This window comes from Vanessa tameamea, chromosome 5, assembly GCF_037043105.1.
Source record: "Vanessa tameamea isolate UH-Manoa-2023 chromosome 5, ilVanTame1 primary haplotype, whole genome shotgun sequence".
Classification (NCBI taxonomy): domain Eukaryota; kingdom Metazoa; phylum Arthropoda; class Insecta; order Lepidoptera; family Nymphalidae; genus Vanessa; species Vanessa tameamea.
In genome coordinates, this window is record NC_087313.1 from 1,090,966 (window position 1) to 1,116,645 (window position 25,680).

Sequence of the window (25,680 nt, forward strand, 5' to 3'; positions counted from 1 at the left end):
CAAAGTTAGTATTATATATACAAAGTTAATATAATTGTATTTAACTAAAATGACTGTATTTTTGGATATTGAAAAAGAGTAACTACTGAGTTTCTTGCCGGTTCTTCTCGGTGGAATCTACATTCCGAACCGGTGGTAGCTTTACTTTAAATAGTTTGTTAAATGACGATTCAAAAGTGCTTGTAAAAGCCTACTTGAATAAAGTATATTTTGATTAAAGTAATTGGTTTTATTGTAATTATTAATTGATACAATATTACGATTACTACAGCTATTATAATGGCTAAATAAATATTTGTGTTTCATATATAATCTTTTATTGTCTTATAACCTTAAAATGTAATAAAATAATAAAGAAATATAAATTATTCTTAAAATATCCTGACATAATGTATTAACTCTCTCTATAAAAATCTAACACGCTCTTATCTTGATCGAATAACCATTACGAATTCAACGTCGGTAAAAATAAATAAATATGAAATGTCACAGCTACATAAAGAAAATACTGATAAACATTCTCCACGTCGAAGTAAGAAGTACCATTAATCATATTTGTTCCGAACTAACGCCAGATGGACAGAATTAGTAGCGAATTGACGCGTGGTTGAGTCAAGAAAAACAAGGCAAGCTACAAGATAACGATAATTGCGGCTTTATGTTTGTTTATTGATAATCGTTACTTTAAATATGAACATGTAACTTACGTTCTGTTTCTACTATTTCGTTACCCACAGAACTGTATCGCTAAACAGCAATAACTTTTATTTAATGTATCATCTTAGATAGATGGCATATTGACGGTTTCAAACATTACCTGCCTTGGAACTGTTCATTATTTAGTAGCTTACTTGGTGGTAGGGCTTTGTGCAACCCCGTCTGGGTAGGTACCACCCACTCATCAGATATTCTACCGCCAAACAGCAGTACTCAGTATTGTTGTGTTCCGGTTTGAACGGCGAGTGAGCCAGTGTACAGGCACAACTACAGGCACAAGGGACGTGACATCTTAGTTCCCAAGGTTGGTGGCGCATTGGTCATGTAAGGAATGGTTAATATTTCTTACAACGCCAACGCTGTCTCGTTGTGCATGATACCCACGTATGCCCGAATGTCGTGCATGCACATGTCGTCTGAAGACGTAGGTTTTAATCTATTTCTGACCAAATGTCTTATACGTTCACGTACCTCCAACATTCAATTAGAAACCTTGAACAGTTGTTGCGGATTTGCTTGATAATTTCTGGCATAGTTTATTAATGTTCAAGGGGCGAAATCATATCGCATATGGTTTAGTCTTTCTTTTTTTTTACTATTCTGGCCTGGCAACACTGGCCAAGATTCTAGGACAAAATTAATAAATCGTGTTGTCATATGTCAACAGTACGTACCTAACAAAATTTCGAAACTCATCAGTCTTGAAGGTGCAAATCACGTTGGAAAATTCCGTTACATATGTAGATTCATAGACATCAGTTCAATTTTATAAAAGCTAGTAAAAACAAATGCAATAATTTCCTAAGTGATAGAAGCGTAAAACTTTGTTCCGTCTGACACGTTTTATTCAAAACGATGCACCCATATTTGTCCTTGAAATTTTACCCTCGAAATAGTTTAACTTAATAACAAACATGCTAAGTCAGTCAATGTGATCTAAAGTTAAGGAGTATCTATTATACTAAGTAAAGTTTCTAAGCTATTCACAAAATCTAACCAGAGCGTTTCCCACGAAACTCCATTTCCAGTAACCATATACGGAACTGCAATAAGTGCACCTGGCAAGTGTGAGAGGGGTAAAATTCAGCTCACGCGCTCACTAAACTAGATAAGAAGTTTAGCCGAGAAGGCTTTCACAACAGTGAACTTTAGGTTGTACAGATACTACTAATGGAACTAGAATGTTAAATGTGTAGCATAAACATAATATTGCAGAAGTTAATAATTTACCAACAGACTGATACTATTAATATTTTAGGTGTTTATTTAGAAAACGTTTTCTTCATGTTCCTTACGTTAAAAATACTAAAAATCATCTTGTAAAATCAATCTTTAAACAACGTACTACTGATTGGTGGGCTTAAATGGGGGACCCAATTGATATATGATTATATATATAATTTACTAAAATACAGTCATCGCGATTTACAAACTTAACAAATTAAATCAACGCCATCGAGTGACGATAAAAAACGAAGTCTTTATTTAAAATCGGATTATACGTATATAATATAAAGTTTGATTTCCTCTTTCTTTAATCAATTGAAATAAAAAAAAGAAAGTGGGTATGTATGTACGCATTGGATAAAAATTCAAAACATGAAATATTTATCTGTGAAATACGTATGTGAAATGTTGATCTCGACTGAATACCAAGTCCTATTAAAGTGTCAATTATTTCATTTGCGTTTATATGAATATTATTTGTATTTAAATAAAATTGCTTTGCTCAACAGTGCAAAAAATACACTGAAAAATCAACAAAGCATTATTTGACAGTTAATATATTAAATGTTCGAAAAATTTCTTAGTTATTTCCAATTGAAATGTCGCTTATGTAAGAAGAACATTTTGATGAAGAAACTAAATAGCTTATGAGTTGAAAATGATTCGAGTTCGACAAATAAAAATAGTAGGAGTTCCGCCTGATAGCCGCTCGTCCCAGAATATGTTTCAAGTTCCTTACTTTATAAAAGGCTACGTTATGATATCAGTTAGGAGTATTAAATGGTACGGAGGTTAGCACAGATAGTACTTATAAATTATCTCGCAGTCCGAAAGTTTCAACACGTGAGAGAACTTTGGTTTCTCAACATTTCAAATTAGTTATGTAACGTTTCCAACCATGTTAAGCGATTTGGTATAGTTACTAATTCTTATTATCATTCCTAAACAACATTCCTTTATCTCATTTGGATCAGTGCAATACATCTGTAGCTCAGTGAAATATATTTAGAAGATTTTACGACGCCGATTATTCTAACTGGTGAATTCCCTAAAACAGGGTCTGGTCAGATATACATTAAACAGGGTGGTTCTGCTGATCAGATTTCTTTTTGAGTTCTTCACTCGATTGAACCGAGAAGAACTGTAGATCTGTAAGATTAAATGGCAACAATTTACAGCAAAGCTTAATATATAGAGGCACAGTTATCTCTTAGTCTATTTTCTAAGCGTGTTTCGGAGAGTGTATTTCATAACCTTATCCCTAAAATCAGTCCGAATCGCTTAGCTTCACAATACGCACAATCTGTATTTTCGAGTCCTTAAAACTCTTACTTAAACAACTTTAAACCAATACTGAATTAAAAAGGTAATCTCCCTTCATTGTATACATTATCGAGAGCATAGCTCCATACAAGAAAAAAGTCCCCTAGTCCATTTCATTTGGTCGTTGGCCGAACCTATAAGTCATTAATCATTTAAGTGTTTAAATACGAGATACGATACGATGGGCTTAGAATAAATTTTATATGTAACACAGTCTTATGAAATAGAGAAATGAAATAAAGAAAACTAAAGTAAGACAGACGGTAAATTTCCCACTGCTGAGCTAAACTCTCCTCTCCCTTTAAATTTGTTCCATCACACTGCTCCAAAGGGGGTTGGTGGTTACACATTTGACAGAAATACGCTGAATTTAGACACATGCAGGTTTCCTGACGATGTTTCCTTTCACCGCCGCGCAGAAGATGAATTATAAACACAAATTAAATACATAAAAAAATCGGTGGTGCTTGCCTGGGATTGAACCCATAAGCGCCGGTTAAGATGCATGCATTCTAACCACTGGGCCATCTCGCCTCCCTCTGGGAAGTCTCGGCTCCGATATATATGAAACCAATGCAAGAAACAGGATACCTAAATGCATCATGTCATATCGAACGGATAGTCCCAGAGGAAATACCTCTAAGTGTCTCCGGTAACGTGAGATTTTTGTATCTGTAGATGGTCTGGGCTGGCAATAGTAAAAAATATTACATATATTATGTATTACTAAAACTAAAAAATACGACGGTGATGGTGTTAGTCGTGTGTGTGCAAGTCATTTTATATTAAACAATTTACAACAATAACAATAATCTATATATACGACTGTAATTATCTTTCGTATCGGGCATGGTAATATTATCGACTAATGAGGGTAGGTAGAAACACAAACACAATAATCGTCTATAATTTAATTTGGTTCATAATTAGCACAATAATAAATCACAATAATCACAACAATATTCACAATAATTTAATCACGAGTCTTTAACTAGATAATAAGTGTTTAGAGTAACCGAGACAAACGTTTGTCGACCGAGAATTGTTTCCCGACTCGGCGCTGGCCCCGACGTTCCGTTAGTGCGAACTGCCACGCCATCTGCCACCCAACTATGCACTTTGCCTCTAAAAAAAGTCAAATCAGCGTCGTTTTATTATTTGCGCCGACATATTTAATATTATAAATGCGAAAGTAACTCTGTCTGTATGTTTATTAAGCTTTCACGGCCAAACTACTGAACCGAATTTGATGAAATTTGGTATAAAGAAAGTTTGAAACCCAAGGAAGGACATAGGTTTACTTTTTATACTCAAAACCTACGACCATTCGCGGGCGAAGCGGGGGGCAAATTATAGTACTTTTACATAATATAACATTATCTCAAGACTGTCTTTAACTTTGAAAATTGCATTCTCCTGAACATTAATAGATAATCACATTGTAACCACGCCTTAATAATGCTACTCCAGTAGCAAAGAATAAACTGATTAGATGCGAAAACTTCAAGATTTACTACAGAACACGATCTAGAGGTATTCTGTAAGAAGAAACTAAAAATTCACCTCAGAACATGAGCGAGAAATGTCATACGTGACATTTACCATAATAAGTATGTATAGGCTACACGTATCAAAATGGCGTATCACCGTAAGTTGTTTGCCAAGATTTCACAAGTGAGATACGAAATTAATTTGTACAGAATCGAGTAAAATGCTAACAAACATCGTTACAAATGATTAAGTTTAAAATTCAAATTACAATTAAGGAAATAAAAAAGCGACCAAGTACGAGTCGGCCTCGCCCATGAAGGGTTCCGTAGCAGCAAGTAACATAATATAAAAGTTCTTGTAGTTTGTTTTTTAAATTAACTTATTGATAAGTAAACATTATAATTAGGTACCTAAATGATGGGATTTAGATCTAAATATATGCGGGCACATATAGGCTTGTGATATATAGTTTTATCATTCTCTAATTTTAGAAGTTACATGGGGGGGGGACACATTTCACCACTTTGGAAGTGTCCCTCGCGCAAACTATTCAGTTTAGAAAAAAAATGATACTAAAAACCAGAATATCAGTTTTGAAGATCTATCCATAGATACTACAAATGTATGGATTTGATTAAAAAATTTTTGTGAGTTTCAGTTGTAGGTACGGGGTACTCCAAAAATTTATCGTTTTTTTTCTATTTTTGTGCGAAAATCTTAATGCGGTTCACAAAATAAATCTACTTACCAAGTTCCAACAGTATATTTCTTATACTTTCGGAAAAAAAGTGGCTGTGACATAGGGACAGACACACATGACAAATCCATAAGGGTTCCGTTTTTTGCTATTTGGCTGCGGAACCTTAAAAACGGCCCACGCTTTTACATTTATATTTTAAATAAATTATAATCATGGCTTCTAGGGCCTTAGCCCTTACGGCTATATAAATATACAGCTGGCTGGATTATTATATTTTTCCATTTTAATGCTGATAAAAGTATGTTTATAGCTTTTTAAAACCAAAAATTATTTTAGGTCAGTTTCAAACACACATAAATGTTAAATGATTATTAAAAAAAAACAATCTCTTCTTGTGTGTGAAATTTCTACAAAATTATCTTATTTAAATATATTTACCAACACAACATGGATAGGAGTATATCATGAAATCTTAACCAATTTACAAACCTGAATAACATCGGTAAATAACGTTTGGAGCATTGACATTTACAATTACAATTACAGGATCCCAGACAAAGTTCAAAATACTTCAATTATAATTTTCATGCTGTAGGTTATTGAAAATATATTTATGGATCTTAAATAAAAAATCTTATTTCTAGATACCGCTTGTAGCTAAAATAATTCAAAAAGCCTGGTGCATTTTCGAATAGTCGTTTCTTGTATGCTTGCATTTTATTTGCATACTATTGGAATTTTAAAAGTATTTGTTATAATATTGGTGCTTAGGTTGATGAGACATATTAACAATCTACCCGTGCACTTCATAACGTTTATTGAAATAAGTAGGAAATTATTTATAAAACAAATTATGTATCAATGAACAAGTCGTCATGGTAGAGTTCAATGCAAAATGCAAATTTTAATGCAATCTGTCATTCATTTGCAATTCAAAAATTTCGATTGAGATGCTGCTTGGCAATGAAAAAATCCAGGCACATTAGAATAATATCAATCAAATTATAAATAAAATACCACAACTCGGATGGGAAGACTCTGATCGCAAGTCTGTTGAGAAATTAAGCAAACTAAAAAATACGAGCTATAAAAAATTAAAACAAAAGTGTTCGAAGCAACATTTATACATTTTTCCTCCAAGAATCAATGATAATTTTGGTCAAATTTCGATAACTAAGTTAGAACAAGTTAAAACGAAATATCTAATAAAAATCTCGATACTCTTAAAAGTCTCTGTTCGCTTGCATCGAGCAATTTAGTTGAAGATGTGACATCAACCTCTGAATCCCCAGAGAAATATTTTAGAGAGCTGAGCTACATCACGGTTCCAATAAGCGCTCACATCAACAGATATGAGCTTGTTTTAGAGAGTGTCATTTTATAAGGATTCACTGATTCTAGTATGTGAATTACGCATGAGCAGGTAACAATCACTTATAAGAAACACTTGATTTATTTCATTTAAAAAAGGAAGGCATACTGCTAACTGTGTCGTCTAACTGTACGTGGTCACCACTGCTTATAGCCATTGGCACTGGCTGTAATTACAGTGGCATTCATCTTAAAACTGAAATACAATAATACTAAGTATTGCTCTTAGGTGGAATACCTATATAGTGGTATTTTATATCTATTGATCTATATAAGTAATACATACTATAAATTATGTACGATATACTACTATGAAATATTGAGATCGATTATATTATCATACTTATGTCTGTTAGACCACTCTTATTTGGCTGTCTTGTATAAATGTGTTTCGGTTTGAAATGGGGATTGGCCAATGCTCCCAGACTTGTTGACATCGCCGTCGGTGTACCTTTATTTTCTTTTTCCTGTTCTCCGATAAGACAAGACACACGCACGCACACGCACGTGTTCGATTCTTTATAGAGACTCAATACATTATGTCAGGATTTTAAGATAATTTCTATTTATTTATTACTTCATTATATTTTAAGGTTTTAAGACAATAAAAGATTATATATGATACACAAATATTTATTTAACCAGTATAATAGCTGTAGTAATCGTAATATATTATTAATTAATATTTAAATTAACACCAATTACCCTAACACTAACTTTGTATCTTGATAATTGCAAAAAAAAACACAATTCATATATTCATCAATAATTTAACAAGCAATAACAATTATACTATATCACAAAATTATATCGTACCTTAAACGTTAACACCTTGCTGCTCCAGGAAGAGTAAAGTGTAAAGTAAAAGTGTTCTGTACGGAGCTTCCATCATTTATATAATAAGCCTCACTACAAATCACGTGACTCACAATAATGAACAGAAAAGTCAAAGTACCCTCTTATTTAATACCAATGTTATCAACACAATTCAAAAATAACTTAAATTAAATTATTGTTATTACAGAATTGATTAAAACATACAATACATAGTGTAAGCCTTGTTTGTAATCGTCTTATTATTTATTTATTTCTTACTTAATCTGACACACAAATGCATACATTGACTCACACACACAGTTTTTGGTTTTGAGCGATCAGACCGCTATTGTAGACCATTTTATTAATATATTTTTTTTATTTATTCTTATGTCATTAGTTCTTATATATTGGAATAAAGTAAAAATAAAAAAAAATAATTAAAGATTTTAATCGTTAATATGGAATCGACATAATAACATCACTTACTGAAATACGCTGCATAAATGTTGATAAATGTTTCATAGAGATACAAAACACTTAAACGAGTCAGAAAATAAAAGTCCATTTCATTCTATGAAAGATTTATCATCAAGAGGAATTTTCTTGGGCGCTATTGACATACTACTGGTATGTAATAGAATAAGAAAATATATTTTGTTGCACTTTTATTACATTTTTATTCTGGAAATTATAAATAGTGAAGTAACTATTTTCAGGAAATAATTCAGACAAAGATTTAATAAGTAGGTAATAAATGAAATCACAGAAAATCGTTATCAAAATATTCTTTAAAAGTCGGGGCGCTTCGGAATATACTGAAGCGAACAAACGATCCAAATATTCGTTTGTTAAACCAAAATATGTTCATGTCCCATTTGCTGTTGAAACACTTGGATCTTGGAGTATTAGTGCAAAAAGCTTCATTTAAAGTATAACACCTCCCTCAGTAACCCTTTAGTCCTAAGATTTCTGTATATAACATTATTATTTTTTGACGCACAATAAAGTATATTAACATTAACATTAAACGACAATTACAACGCCCGGTGACGCTGCAAAGGCCAGTAGAGCCAACAGCACGGCTACATACAGACCCAAAAAAAATTACACTAAAATATATTATCATATAGGAATTTTATGGTGAGCTACTTATATTACGTTACAGAGGTAATACGCAATATCAATCCGTGGAGCATTTCTGCTTCAAGCTTTACAATTTAATTTTCATATAACAAAGCCGTATGTGATGTGATTCACAACCACACACTAAATAAAAGCATAAAAAATTCTATATCACTTTAAGTTCTTTGCATTTCTTGACATTTTTTTTTTTATTGTATTTCTTAGATGTTTTTATATATAAATTTGTGTAGTATTTTTGTATATATGACGGACTTTATTTTAAAATTATATTATTTATTCTATTTTTATTGAATCATTGACATAAGACCAAAAACTAAAATACAAAATCTCCACTAACACGAATTGACTAGAAAAACAAGAGTGAATACATGTACCGATTTTAAATGTCAAATAAACGACAATCAAAGCATTTGCTGTCCTCTTCTACCACACATTACACCATACGTGTGTTTCTCGCTCATACAAGATTACAGTGAAGTTACAGGAAATTTAAATCCAAAGATTAACAATCAGATAAATTAATACGCTAGTTAGTCATTCGTTCGGTTATTCCATGATTGAACAATTAATTATCCTAAGTCGATTAAAATAATTTTACGAATTCTATTTTATTTTTATAAAGAGAAAATTCAATTGACAGCTAACACAGTAACAATTTTACACAACATCTATGAAAATGAAGTCGTAAGTATCAAATACATATCAGGCCTAGACAAAGTTATCCATCAAATGAAGAATTCGGTTGAATTAAGGGCAATATAAATGAAAATATCAAAGATTGTTGATCAGAATAACGTTTTGTTTCAAAATAATATTGAACAGTCAGATGTAAACTCTGTTCATTATTTAATTCAACACTGTAACGTGAATATTCAAAAATGCTTTTGTGAGCCCACTTGAAAAAAAAAGATTTTGATTTAATTTTATTTAATCCCACACTCCTCATAATTCGATGGGATGGCACTGACTCGACCGGAACGAGTTCAGGCGTAAGATCAGCGGCTTAAAATGCCAAGGCACGGTTGTGTATACTCTTCCAACTTCAGGACTAAAGGTATATTTCGACCAATAAAATCGGTCAGATATGAGGTTTGAACTCTGGATTTCGGGATTTATGTCTTCCATCGAGCCACAAGACCAACGAAGCAGCCCAATGGCTATACGTGCCTTGAGTACCTAAGGCAGGTTATTCATCTCTAACCTAACCTAACCTTATCTATAATAATTGAAACCCAAAATCCCAGAAACTAGGTTCCAAGTATTGTCTTGTCTTTTAACTTAATAGATTACAAAGGTGTTTATCGAAAGCATTTTGTCAATACTCGTGTCTCATATAACGCCAACTTTACCAAACTATGAAACTAATTCCTGTTTCGTTATCATCATAAACTATAAATTACTAAGCATATCAGCAATGAACGATAAAAGTAATTTGAACACGGCAAATTATAACAGAATTGCTTACTTCTCGAATATCTATACAACAAACTGCAGCACGGCTGAGATTTTATCTTGAATTAATTACGGTTGGTGTTTAAAGTAAACGCTATTAAGATCGCCGTGCCTTCTAACTCAAAAAAGGTCTATTTCACAAGACAGACAAATAAAATTAATATTTAATTTAAAAAATGTAATAAAATTATTCTTTGATATCATTCGAACCAATCAGATCTTTCACCATAGATAATACGAATATTGAACATTTTTTAAAAAGCATTCATTATCGGTACATTAATAGGTTAAATTGTAACTTAAAGAAAAATATTCCAATGAAAAATTTAGATAGAAAAAGAATAAAGACCGCGGCTAACTATAATCGCAGGCGAAGTCGGGATGGATACCGTCTAATCATGTGATTACGCAACAATAAAAAACCAATATATTTATTGCTGTCTTTCAGTTCAAAGGTGAGTGAGCCAGTGTGATTGAAAACGAGTGAAATATATCTTAAATCATGTATTTGGAGGCGCCGATTGCTTGGCGTAAAGACTGATCAATATATTTTGCAATCTTGTGTGAGCTAAGGTATCAAACACAATCGTCTATCTTACTAAAATAAATTAGGACTAAAATATTCTAAATATGGATATTAAAATTATATGTTAACGCCAATGTTCTCCGCCTTCTCCATCCAGTCAGGTCCTTATTCTTCTTTATTATTTTAAAAATAAAATCATTACCAAATGTTTTCCCAGGGTCTTCCACAAAATATTTATAAATAAATATATTTCTATGCACGTATAAAGAAACGAATCGCCATGTCATCAGACATATTTGTCTTAACTTTCGCCTGTGCACCGCCTAAAGCACCGGTGACGGCATTTAAACATTTACTTTTAATTTCGTTTTCTTCCTTCGAGTAAACTAACTTAAATAACTCCAATTAATCACGGTGATTTGGTTTTGGTTATGGGTCATTAAGATATTTAATAAATGATAGAAAAAATTAAAGGCTTTGTTGTTTTTTTGCGCTTATCTTTGCAAATTCATTATAACTAATATCAGTAGAAAAATATATACCAACCACTTATTAGATAGTCTATCGCTAAACAGGTTTGAAGGGTGAATGATCCAGTGTAACTACAGGCACAATAGATGTAACATCTTAGTTCCCATGCATTAAAGATGCAAGGAATGATTCAAATTCTTCTTGTATTTATGATGTAGGTGGCAAATGAGCAGGAGGCTTACTTGATGGAAAATGACTACCACCGCCTATGAGCATCTGCAACACCAAGGACCATACCATCAGGTTTTTCATTTCCCCGTCCACCTAACTTAATCATAAATATTTTAAGATATACCTTCGTGACAAATTCATACCTGTTTCACTTACTCTCCCTTTGTTAAAGGTAATTATAGACATACAATTATTTATAGTTAAAACCGAAACTCGACGTATATAATTTTAAAAGTAAGGCTGTCACAACGTGTGCCTGTAATTTGTTCATACGAATTTGTAACCGCAGCGTTATATTACATTACATTAACAGCCTGTAAATTTCCCACTGCCGGGCTAAGGCCTCCCCTCCCTTTGAGGAGAAGGTATGGCGCATATTCCACCACGGTTCTCCAATGCGGGTTGGTGGAATACACGTGTGGCAGAATTTCGTTGAAATTAGACACATGCAAGTTTCCTCACGATGTTTTCCTTCACCGCCGAGCACGAAATGAATTATAAACATAAATTAAGCACATGAAAAATCAGTGATGCTTGCCTGGATTTGAACTCAAAATCATCGGTTAAGATGCACGCGTTCCAACCATTGGGCCATCTCGGCTCCGCGACCGCAGCGTTATGTTTATAAAAAAACGATGCGAGTTATAAGAAGAAGCGAAATGTTTATATGTATACTCTGCTTCAATCGTATCAGTAAAAAAGCCAAATAAACAACATTTGACAGCAAGTTGACGTGATACCATTGGTCGAGACATTGATTAATCGAAGATATTCAATATGCATTTGCGAAAAAATTCGAAACGTCGACGGAACTGTTATCGTAATTTTGGAAGTAAAATTAAAGTGGAAATAAGTAGTTAAGATATATTAATCAAAAACTCTTAGTAGTGCACAATATGGCTGAGATATAAGCAAATCGCATTAAATACTTAAATCTAAGGTTTGTTTATTATTTTTCCTACTTCCATTGGAATAAACTACGGAAGGAGGTGTACGACGACTGGAATCGCTATTATCGATTGAAGTTGACATCGTTAGCTTTGACCACTACTGCGAATGGGCGAAATAATTATCGCACGCGATTTAAATTTTTATTAATAATACCAAAGCCTGATCTGTGTAATACTTGACTCGATACTAGGCTTTGTGTTAGTCCTTCTAGATAGACATCATACATTCTATCGCCAATCAAGCAGTACTTGTCATTGTTGCGTTCCTGTGTAACTACAGGCACAAGGAACATATGAATTTAGTTGGTGAGGCGTTGGTTATATGAGGAATGATTAATATTAATAGCAGTACCAATATATATCAGTAGTGGAGACCACTTACCACCAGGTAGTCTATTTGCCAGTCCAACTACCTATATAAAATAAATAAATTAATATATACTATATATTTTCTCTTACAACTTATTAGAACTTTTGCTCGAAGGTTAAACAATAACAGCCTATTTTTATATTACCCAAGATAGTAAAATTTAAAAAGACTACGCAGAAACTTCTCGACGAAATAGCAAACACTCAAAGTCTTGCATTTATTTTATTCATTTTTTATTTATTAATATGAATATTTATATTATATTGGCAATGGATTGGCAATGGATTGGACTGATGCTTGTGATTTATAAATGTATCCGAATGCGTTGTTACCACGGACAAATGTACAGGCAATGTGTATTAGTAGATATAATTCAATTTACATCAGTCATAATTTTTGTGAAAGGAAATAATTTAAGTAAGAGATGAGAATATAGATGTCCGAAAATCCACAACAGCGCGATTTTTAAGACACTTTCTGCCTCGCACAACCACTCTGTGGAACCAGCTTTCGCCGGCGGTTTTTCCGAACCGATACGACTTAGGAACCTTCAAGAAAAGAGCGTACTCTTTCCTGAAAGGCCGGCAACGCACCTGCAAGCCCCCCGGTGTTGCAGATGTCCATGGGCGGTGGTAGTCACTTTCCATCAGGTGAGCCTCCTGCTCGTTTGCCACCTCCAACATAAAAAAAAAAAAAAGTATCAAACGTAGAATATAAATGTTATAGTAACACAATAATGACCCAGTAGTGTACAGTGTATCTCAGTGCTACTTAGTAGCATAAAAGTAGCACGTGAAACCTATAAAACTAATGTACTTCTGAAGAAGCACGTGATGTTTACTTGGAATTAGTAGAAGGTGCAAGATGTACATTGCAATGATCGAATAGCGAATATAATATATTTTTACAATAAAAATGAATTATTTCAATATACTATATTATATTTAAGCCGCAACGGTAACTTGTACGATTGCATTTTATGAGCTTAAATTCTCCGATTAAGACAAGTGTAAAATTTGGTTTTTGTATAAGATTGCTTAGACAGTCATTTTCTATTGTTCCAATAGATGATTTAATTATTTTTCACGAAATTCACACTTAAGTAGAAATATAAAATACAAAATTTGCTAAAATATTTCAAATAAAAAATAACACTTCAATATTTTTAGTTTGACATAGTCAACGTGTGTACAAAACGCGGTCGACGCCGTTAATTTAATAAACACGAGATCCGTTTGAAAATCCTTTTCAAATTAAACATTTCTGGTACATTAATTATTAACCTATGACAAATGTTCACATCGGCAATAACGCTGTTCGTGGCCATTGAATAAACATTTATTAGGGCATGTTTGGAGCAATTCTAATGCGGTTTGACGCATTGATTAGCGCGCTAATTTTCTCTAATGATCAATATTTGCATGTTCGATGGACTGGATAAAATAACAATTTATCGACCTATTTGTTTTTTTACCCTGTAACAATTACCATACATTATTCATTAGAATGAAATTAATAATCACATCACATAATTCAAATATTATTTTGACACTCGTAGACGTTCTACTGGGCATGTCTTTTAAGTTCTTTCATTTCCATATTTCTCGGCAATTTTGAATTTCGAACGGTTCTATATTCGAATGTGTTTAAATTTTGAATCTCAAACCAGTTGAGAGTATTAGGATTGTTTAGTCACAGCGTCGATTGGAATCTGTCAGGTTACGTACGAAAATGAATCTTTCTAAGGAAAATGTTCGTGCAATAATTTTCTACAACTTTAAAATAGGCCTGACATGGCTTCAGTTTTTTGAAGAGCATCTGTGTTCAATGATGAAGCCCCATATCTGCGGACTGTCGATTGCTGGTACTTAGAATTCCAGCATGGATATACTTGTGTTAGTGACAAATCTCGCGAAGGTTGCCCAAAATCCGCCTTCACTTAAGCGGTACTATTAAACCGTGCTTATCAGATAAAGGTTTGAATGAAAATCTACAAAGATTCCATCTGATGCTCGCAAGTAATGATAGATACGAATGACACTTTGTATCTATGAAAGTAAAATAAGTAGAGAAACAAAAGAATATTTGACGCCTTGTATTTGGAAACATTTCTTTCAATCATTTTAAAAATCTTAAAGCTCTCTATATTAAGTGAAGCTACCACCTAGCTTCCAGTTCTTCTCGGTAGATTCAACCGAGAAGAACTGGCAAGAAACTCAGTAGTTACTCTTAATCAAAATTTCAAAATACAGTTATGTTAGTTAAATACAATTATACTTGTATGTAATATATCCTGCCTGGAAGTCAACAAGTATTAACTCCACGCTTTTATATCATCTGTATAATCTTGTATTAAATAATATGTCTTCTTTACCAACGTATTTTTTACAAATGATTTGAATTTATGTTTGCGGAATTTTATTATAGAAACGGATACCTTGTCCCAAGAAGGTTTTATTGACTTTGCGGAGTCGGAAGACCTTACTTCTTCTGCACATACAATGATTATCACAGATTTTATCAAATTGATCAATGTTACTGTGAATATACATAATATTGTTGTAAATATATTGTGACGCAATAGTGAGTATTCCTTATTTTGTAAAATAAAAACATCCCATGTGGCCTTTATTCTATCATCGAAATCATCATATAGCCTACTCGCCCGTCCGCCTATCGATTTTATAAAAAAGTCTACTTGGATAAAGTATATTTTGATTTGCATTTTCTAGACCTAGACCCTAAACAACTTAACTAAGAGTCTCGTGTTTGAATGCGACTTCTGAATTCTTCAAGTGCCGTCATTAGAGTTTACATTTCACCATAAGTGCTGTGCATTGAATGAAAAAAAATGTGAGGACACCTGCATGTTTTCATAAGTTTGTCAATAGCTGACGTAATGAAGAGTAGAAATTAAAAAGAACACCCGCTGCTCGTATTTTGCATTAGCTTGTAGAATTATTTCAACGTGAAATGTGTTTTAGTAGAATTGAAATAATGGCATCATATTTCTGAGGAAAATTCAATTTCTAAAGAAATTCTAGCAAACTAAATTTCGAAAAATTTTCGATCAGCTGCGCTATTTTGTGAGAACTTACTTGATATCTTACTTGTTTTCACAAGTTGAAAACTGATTTACGGTAATAAGCTATTGTTTTTCGACCGAAAAAATTAGTTCAACGAACACATTAAATGAGCAATGAGGTAAAAGTTCAGTCATTGCTATAGTCGCACCAATGTCACCTTGGTAATAAAAGACATTAACATTATAGATTAAAACCGAGTTGGTATTATCCAATAGACAACTAGCAAGACAACTAGCACGACGCGGTCATTGGTCAAATCAAATAGAGCGCGCTTCCCCGACTTCCTGTTACACACTTCCCTTCCTTTTCAAGAAATCCCATAGATTGAAGTAAGGTAGAGGAAATACGTTACACTTCATAAAGTTTTAATTTAGATGCAGTTTCTTTGGAAACTGGCTTTGTCCGTAGTCTCGTGCATCGGAAAGTGCATATCGATTTACATCCCTTTGGATAATTAGTATGAGAGGATAGAAGGAGCGTCTATAAAGGTACCAACTTGAACTGTTAATTTTCTCTTCCGCAATGGGCCATTTTGTATGACATGGCAAAAAATGGTCAAAAAGACATCATTATTATTTTTATGATAAAAAGCAGCTTAATATTAAGAGCACAATAGTTAAAAACACGTTCACAATAAGCCTTTTGGAAGTCTGAATTAATGACAGAAGAGATTTTACATCAAGTATCCCTTTTTTAATTTGGAACCGTGGGAAGTCCTAAATAAACACGACCGAGAAATTATGAAAGCGCGCAGGTAATAATTAATTTATGCCATATTATGCAAAGACCTACAAAACATGGTTTAGAAGCATTTATTTAAACGATTTTGTTTATTTTCGAGTGTTTAGCGAGTTTATGTTTGAACTGCTCTCAAAATATTTAAGAACTAATTAAAATGATAATCTCAACGATGATTTTATTGTATATTTTATAAATAATCATAATTTATATGCTTATACAGGTCACGTCTTGAACTATATAACAGCAATTTACTTTAAGCGATCATATCCCCTTTTCTGTGAAACAATATGTAGGCCATATGAGCCACCAATATTATGATAAGATACCATTAGTACGAATAGACATTGGCGTTGAAAGAAATTACAACCATTCCTTAAATCGCTGATGCGTCACCAATCTTGGAAACTAAGACGTTATGGCATTTGTATCTTTTTTTTTTTATTTATTTAATTTACAACATCCACGGGCTCAACAGTTGCCCGTGCCTTTTGTATCTAGTCTCACTGGTCTCACCCTTCAAACCCGAAGAATACTAAGTATTGCTGATTGTTGTTAGAATATATTATGAGTGGATGGTATCTACCAATCCAGGCGGGCCTGCATCCAAGCCCTTCCACAAAATTGATAACAATTTATAATTTTAGTTAACTAATGCAGCCTTATTCATATATCAATCGGATGTCAATATTGATCACTTTTTTATATTTCACTGATTTTTTTATTTGCCCCTATTTTACTTCGATACGTATGTGCTACAATTTTCTTAATTATTTATTATAGGCGATTTCGCATATCTCACTTTAATTTTCAGGCTTATGTTTTGCGGTGAGTTCCGAGTATTTTCTTACGAAATACATGTATTTTTGCATTATATTGATCACTGTTTCAGTTGAACGAATATTCAAGATTGAAAAAAACATATTTTTAATACTATTTCTCATCAATCACGCACTGCTTGATAAACTAGGCTGCTAACACTAAAATAAACGCCACTAATTGCGTAATTACCACATATTAAATAATATGCCCAACTAATTTAGAACTGTCGTTTGAAACAATAAAATCATCGAAGTGGATAAACCGATGTATTGTGTCAGCAATTATGAATTCAAACTCAATTATTAATTTCAATATAATTAAGTTTAGTAACTAAATATTAATAAAAAAAAAAAACATTGTTTATAAAAACAATACATAAATGTCCAATAAAATAATTGAAATATAGAGTTACAATAATGAAATTAATGTATGTTGGTATATCACACACAAGTAGAGAGCGGTTGTGGAGAGGGACAAGACTGTATGAAAGAACTTCATTTTAGATTAAATACCTGACGCCAAAAACCCCACCCATGCCAACGCGAGCGAAGCCACAAATAGAAAATACAATACTTATCCAATAGCAAACATCAAGATCGTAAGAAATGTTATGAATAATTAAAAACATATATAACTGATAAATTCATTTACGTTAAAAATATCGCAATTATGACGATATTAAATCTCCCTTTAAAATACATTTCCTCTGCAGTCTTATCTCGAGCCTATTTACTGGAAGTCTGCGATGTCACTCCACGAACGCTTCCCTTGTTACGTAAAGTTGTGTTACTCGTGACACTTGAAAGTAAATTGAGACAATCTAGAAAAGTTCGAGTTGAAAATATTGTTTAGACGTTTACGCTTTCATCTCGTGGCATTTGTTTTATGAATTACACTTCTATTGAAGCTCAGTGCATTTATATGAAACTATTATCGTTGTTTTAAATAACAGCCGTAAAATATCCCACTGCTTGGCCAAGGGCTTCTTTTTTCTTTGGGAACAGGTTTTGATTTTAATGCTCAGTTTATCATCACAGGTTTCCTCACGATGCTTTGCTTCACTGCCAAGTGCGAGATTAGTTATATACACAAATAAGAATCCGCAATCTTCGGTTAAGGTTTACGTGTCGCTTATGCTTTTTTTATTTGACATGCGAAACCCCACCTCAGGCATCTACGGCCCCAAGGTTATACTTATTTTTTAAGCTCCAGGTACCGAGCAGGATTTATCCCTTTCCCGTTCCTGCTCCACCGTCTCCTTCTAGCCCATGACGGTCTCCGTCGACTCTTGTACCTTGTTATATAAAAATATTTAAATTTATATACATTTCGTTGAACGGTAAATTATACTAACCACCGTTTTCCAGTTTTGATAGCCGTATTTTAAGGTACGTAACGGAGTATTATTACTTTATTGTACCCTACTAATATAATAATTATTATAATGTTTATATGATGCAGCCCGATAATGTTACACTACTGAGCAAGCATGAGCAAAAGGCTCCCCCCCTGTTAATCCTCCGCGTTGTTCCATTACGAGATGACGGATAGACGTTTGTTTTACAATTTCTTTTACTTCACTATGTTTTCCTACCGTCATTAATCTACGCGATAAGATAAAAAAATATTAACATTATATAGGTATGAACGCGCGACCTTTTGTTTGTAATTCTTATTTCATTTCTTTTTATTTTATTATTTAGAAGAAAAACCGCCAGCAAATTTACATACCAAGTGATATGTAATTATGTGTGTATATTTGTTACATTTACAAGGTAAACGAGCTAATGAGCTGATCTGTTAGACGATTAAATGTTTTGTCGTTATTAAAAATATTAACTTAATATTAAGTTTAAATTTGATTCAATGTTCGTCAGATAAAACGAGTGTTCCATTTGCAGTTATCAATATTAAATTATACAATTTAATATTCATTAACAAATACACAGATATACAGTCCTTCATAATATGTGCCTATTTATTTTCTAAGACCGCAAAGACACTTAACTGATCTGGATATTGAATGTCTTTTGTAATAATTAAAGTAAAACGTAATTCATACAACCATTTCCTTTACCTAAAACTTTTTCTACAAATTCCGGAAATCCCTCGGCTGATCCAAGAGGAAAAACGCACTTTGCGCCTTAGCACCATACCACCGGACTTCTGCAAGTATTTTAATGATCCTAATCCTCTTTAAAAAAACTTGAGAAATAAGTCTAAGTTAAAACGACGTAATAGATATGGTACAAGATACGACTGATGCTTTTTAAAACTTAGAGATCATTTTCAAGAAACTTGATCAATCAAGTTAAAATTGTTCTACACAAAAAACTATATTTTTGTTTAAGGAAGATAAGCGAGTATATTGTTCACCAAATTTATAAGCCACGCCCTTAAAACTAGAATTTAGTCACAGGACACTCTATTTTACAATCATAGTCTTGTGAGATAATTCGATCCAATCGATAGATCTGACGAAAGCAAGCTACGGCACGACACAGAAATATATAATAGTAGCACAGTTAACTCTGGTCTGGCACTCAGAATTTATTCACTCGATTGGCAAATCTTTGGTACTTTCCTTAAATCGTCACTTCAACATTGGGAGCTGCAGCTTTATAAGATAACAACTAGACTAACCTTAAATTCCAATTAATTTTGAGCTCAATAACAAATTCATCACAATTTCGATATACTTTAAACAATCAGAACACTTTCGATATACATTGTTAAAGAATTACTCAAGAAGTCAGCATCTCATTTCCCAAATATGAAAAACAATTTTTCTCCTATTACAAAAGATTCATTTAAAGAAATAAAAGTGAAGAGGGTTAAAAATAACACTTGTAATAATTAATTAACAGAGTTCCCTTGTCAGTGTTGTCCTTCGTCCGTTCTTTCTTCCTGGTCGAACAGTTCCTTTGAGATAAAACTTTTACCAGATTCTTAAAATAAAACAACCCAACCAATTCAATTATTCTTACTATCACTTAAAATGTTTTTGAGAATTTTCGTAAAGTTGAAATAAGAATGTATGTACGTAATATCTTCAATTTCAAATAATAGTAATTCTATTTAATATTCTATATAATATTTTAAGTAACAAAACATGTCCAGTAAGATTTTGCTTAAATGTAATTGAAATCAAATGATAGATATTTCTTAACACAAAAGAAACATTATTACTAGATTACTATATAAAATATAATGTGTATATAAAGAAAATTCGTATAATATTAGAGCAAGCACGTCAAAAGAACGTCGCTGACCTTGAATCACCGTCTGCACTTGTAGTTCTGTGATATATGCTAGATAGAGTTGGCACCGATGGAAATGCGGCTGGTCCTGTCAAATCGATACTCTTAATCTACCGGATACCATCCAAATAAATCACACATCATCTACATAATTGTCAATCTGTCATATCATCGAGGGCTTTCGTTTAAAAAGATATGATTGCACCCAGTGATTGACTTAGAGAAAAAAACATCCTTGAATTATTTTGACACAATTGAGATTTAATGTGAATGTGATTTCAAACACATAGCTGTTTTTTTTTAAACTTGAATTAGTTCATAATATCTTTATTACAGGACTTAAGAGAAATTCTTATTTTTCCTGCAATCAAAATGCAAGCAAAATGTTTTGCTTTTACCATAAAAAGTTACACAGGTTACGGCAAAGTTACGTCAATACGGCTTACCCTGTCTCCGAGTAATCCCGGCTTAGTCGTGTTTGGGTAAAACGTCTGCTAGCAAATATGTCACTAGAGGATTTCACTCTAGTTGGCTTTTGATTCAACACTTATAGCTTGTATTCGGAACGTCATTATCTCATGTTCTGATTAAACGCCCGATATCCGAAATACTTGTTACAATAAATTTTCTTATGATTGATCATTCTTGACTGAGGTAAAATATATTAGGAAACCAAACTTAATTGTGATGTTTTATTGAATATGGATCCAAAATTGGTAGGAATTGAAGGATTTTTTCTCGTATATTTAGAAAACGCAATACCAATACGGGTTATTCTGGTTCATTTTACAATTACGGAGTCGAGTTCACTTAGTTAAACACATTTGAAGTCACAATCCTTATTCAATACAGAAACGTTGCACTCGCTTATTGATTATCAAAAATTTACAACCGGTTTGAAAATAAACACAAGTGGAAGAAACTAAGTGAAATTAAATTGATCATCATTGAAGGTTCTAAATTCTAAAATGTACTAGTTGCGATTGTGGTTTACTCCTCGGTATATAACACAGTTACAGCCTATAAATTTCCTACTTCTGGGCTAAGGCCTCCTCTCTCTTGGAGGAAAAGGTTTGGAGCATATTCCACCACCCTGCTTAAATGCAGGTTGGTATCCACCAACCCGCAGTGTATGGATACACATGTGGCAGTATTTCATTGAAATTAGACACATGTAGATTTCTCCACAATTTTTTCCTGCCGCCGTAGAGCACGAGATGAATTATAAACACAAATTAAGCACATGAAAATTCAGTGGTCCTTGCCCTGAATTTGTACCCGCAATCATCGGTTAAGATGTACGCGTTCTAACAACTGAACCATCTAGGCTCTTATAACATAATAATATATAAATACATATCAACCTAAAATGGCTCAGAGCGTGAGCAACGTCTATATCTTATTATATTATCTTTAGGAAAAGGAGAAAAGGAAGGGCTTACAGACAGATCAATATCCTATAAGTTCAAATTTCTTCTAAGTTTTCGAAACATAATATTTTTAATACGTAAAATAACGAAGTCCTTTTAAAAATTACACTGAATATTTTTAAGCAATTCAATTTTAAACAATTTTTACCTGTCAAATTCACCGACGCCCAACCCGTTTATTCCTTACTAATATAGAACGGTACCTCTAATTTGGACCCTCGTCAACACAGCCTTTGTGCCAGTGACATATACAGAGGTATTTATTATTTCCCAGATATATTGAATATTGTTTCAATTCAATTCAAAGGGTCTACGAACGTTTGAAAAAAATATCAAATGTTATTGCAGCAATATTTTTTGGATAATTTTTTTATCAATTATAATAATCATAGGTTTTGTCAATATTTTGTTTATTACATGGAACAAGTACTGGTCACACAAAGAAATACTCAAATCGCAACAACTCACACCGTCAATAAAGAAAATAGTTATGGATTCTGCGATTTTACCATGTCTTACCTACATAATAAAACATAACATAATCAGCCTGTAAATTTCCCACTGCTGGGCTAAGGCCTCCTCTCCCGTTGAGGAGAAGGTATGGAGCATATTCCACCACGCTGCTCCAATGCGGGTTGGTGGAATACACATGTGGCAGAATTTCGTTGAAATTAGACACATGCAGGTTTCCTCACGATGTTTTCCTTCACCGCCGAGCACGAGATGAATTATAAACAAATTAAGCACATGTAAATTCAGTGGTGCCTGCCTGGGTTTGAACCCGAAATCATCGGTTAAGATGCACGCGTTCTAACCACTGGGCCATCTCGGCTCTTTATGTCTTACCTACGGTTCTCAAACTTGGACTTTTGACCTAAAAACCAGAAACAAAATACAAACTACACAAAGAAGAATGGAAAGAAGCTTATTGGGTATAAAATTAAGGGACAAGATTAAAATAAGCATATTCGCGATAAAACCAAATTAACCGACGCGCTAAATTTCTCGCTAGAAATGAAATGGAGATGGGCGGGACACATAGCCCGTTACGATGACGATAGATGGACCATCAGAGTGGTGAAATGGCAAGGTCCTAGGGGTCGTAGGGCTAGAGGCCGCCCAGGCGCTAGATGGACCGATGAACTGATTAAGGTAGCAGGAGAAAATTGGATAACCTTGGCTAGACAAAAAGAACGATGGAAGTCCTTGGAGGAGGCTTTTACCCGAAAGGGGTCCATGTAAAACACGACAACATATGTTAATTAGTTTTTAGTTATAAATAATTTAGTTTATAAATAATCTTAGTAGTATAGCTAAAAATTAATCTTTATTTACACTAGTTTATTAAACAAATTGTGGTATGTGGAATTAAATAAACCTTTATTATTATTATCATTATTATTTGTCAATATACAATAACTGCCAAACTTAAACGAAACTTGAGAAAAATATCTACAAAATTACTATTTTTATAGACTTTTGATCACGTCATCATAGTTGAAATAGAGCGTTTGGGTGTTTTCGTGTTAGCTTATCTGATTGGTCGGTTGCTAGTTTGAAAATTGTTCAACATGTAACTCCAATTAACAAATTGATATTTCCAGCACAGCTGCGTGAAAACATATGTGTTAATGTGTATTAAAACTATGCAATAAATTAAAGTCAAAATAAACGTAACTGATAAAATGACCAGAACAAAGCTCCAGTAATTAATTTACCTCAACGGGAGTGATATTCAATCACGAGGCGTAATTGACCATACGTAACAGAGGTTTTATAAATAATTGAACGAATCATATTTATTTAAGCATACAATAATCAATATCTTCTTAATTCGGTTTACATACTTTAACGATTTACGATTTAGTCCTAGGTCAAATAATTATAATAGCTCTTGGACGTTGAGAAGTCTCTTCAGCTGGAGCCAACCCTAGGTGTAGAATTAGGTTATGTTCTCATGAAAATGTAATGTCACCAATATTAAACCAATTCGTATAATTTAAACTCCTTAGACATTTCAAACATTGCAAGTTAACTAAAGGCCTTTATTTATTTCACTTAACATCGAAGAATAATTGTTATTCGATACCTGACTTTACATTTGATTTCCTACTATCTAAAACCGCAGCAATAAAATCAGTCTTAATTCGTGAACTTCTCGATTATAGAACTCCCAAAGCAATTCTCACTAACTTTGTTTCTTCCGAACTTAGGAAAGGGATTTGTTAGAGAGAATTGGCCGATAACGTTCGAAACTGCCCGATAAGGCTTTGAAACAAGTTCCGTCTGAGTGTTTGCTTATCTGTCAGCTGACTTAATTTATCCATAGAGTTCTTTATTGCTTTGATTTTCCGCTTTTGTTTTATCGTAATAGATTTCGGATGTAAAAGTTTGTTCGTTAATTGGCTTACTATGGTATTATGAGCTTAGGTTTTCGAAAGTTTCCGTTCGGTAAAGTTTCTCTTTTATTTTACACGAAGACGTAAAAAAACGCTAGCAATAAACATCGAGGTCATTTTAAAGTCAAAATTTTGAAGTATAATTTATAATTTTGTTTTATAAATTATTGACACTAATCCCCATAACGCCTCTGAAATTTAGAATATTGACTTGACGTTAAGACTTTGTACAAAAACACCTGAATGGTATTAGTCACTCATCATATAAGCTACCGAGAGACAGCAACTCTTAATACTGCTTTGTTGTGGTTTGAGCCTATGTTTTTTGTGCCTGTAGTTACACAGGTTCTCTCGCCCTTCAAACCGGAACACAACAATACTGAGTACTGCTGTTTGGCGGTAGGATATTTGATAAGTGGGGGGTAACTACAACGGTACAATATACTACCAAGTACATATACATTTTGAATTCGATTGAATATTAATTTTACTATGTAGTAATTTTACTATTCACAGAGCATTAAAATTTTTGACTTTACTATCAAGTAAACTTTTAAAATAAAGTTGAATGTTAATGTTAATAAACACAACAAAAATAAAATGACTGAATGTTATAGCTTTTAAAATAGAAAATAGGATTTATTATCCAACCTTATTTAAAGCAAAAGTAAAGTAACAGAATATAAGTGTCCGACTGCTAGAATATGGTCTACTATCGTCTTAAGAAGAAGGTTTGGAGTTTATTCTATCACGCTACTCCAATGCGGATTGGTTATGGGATAAATTATAAACAAAAATTAAGAACATGAAACTCAGTGCGCCATCTTGGATTATCGACTTCATTTAGTGAAACATTAATTCTCTCATTGCATATCAACTCGAATTAAAAGCGCTTTGTGTAACGTTTAACAAAAATTAACTGGGCATCGAATTTAAATCTGCGTTCGCTCGTCACAGCTTCGTATCCACGATCCTCAGTAAACAACTTCTCTTAATGAAGATTCGACATTGCAATTGTGCGGTCTAAGTCACAACGTTTTGGCGCCGAATCTTCCATTCTCCAGATATTCTTTAAAAAATTAATGAAATAAATATATTGTACATATATATTGGACTAACAAACTCGATAAACCGGCTCAGATTAAAGAAATATG

The 25,680-nt window shown here is 33.0% G+C and overlaps 1 pseudogene; it reads left to right on the top strand.

Annotated features, from left to right (window-relative positions):
* LOC113392732 (uncharacterized) overlaps positions 1-23,369 on the top strand; it is a 51,842-nt pseudogene extending 28,473 nt beyond the window's left edge.
* The last annotated feature ends 2,311 nt before the right edge of the window (positions 23,370-25,680 follow it).